The sequence below is a fragment of the Pteropus alecto genome, unplaced genomic scaffold, assembly GCF_000325575.1.
Source record: "Pteropus alecto unplaced genomic scaffold, ASM32557v1 scaffold1239, whole genome shotgun sequence".
Taxonomy (NCBI): Eukaryota; Metazoa; Chordata; class Mammalia; order Chiroptera; family Pteropodidae; genus Pteropus; species Pteropus alecto.
Genome location: NW_006442531.1, coordinates 21551 through 21812, shown reverse-complemented (window position 1 = coordinate 21812; position 262 = coordinate 21551). Strand labels below are relative to the sequence as shown.

The 262-nt window shown below is 42.0% G+C and overlaps 1 protein-coding gene across 1 annotated transcript in view; it reads left to right on the top strand.

The window, feature by feature from the left end:
* Positions 1 to 262, top strand: part of LOC102882095 (nuclear RNA export factor 2) — an 18378-nt gene that overhangs the window by 11993 nt on the left and 6123 nt on the right. The window lies entirely within an intron of this gene.

Here is a 262-nt window from a genome sequence, read left to right as displayed (position 1 = left end):
AACTCCACTCCACTCTGGATTGTCTCAGTTTGGCTCAAGCTGAGTGTAGGAGATGGGGGGCCAAGTCTCTGGAGACCTTGTCAGGGGCAAGCAGTGTCTAGGTAGGATAGGATCTCCTGGAAATTTATAAAAGGAAGATCACATCGAACATATCAAGTTGATTATTTGTATGAGAGCTTTGAATGGAGATATAAGGGATTAAGGAATTCCATATTTGGCAAAAACATAAGAAGTCATGACTGCAGTCCCTGTTTTATAAAGC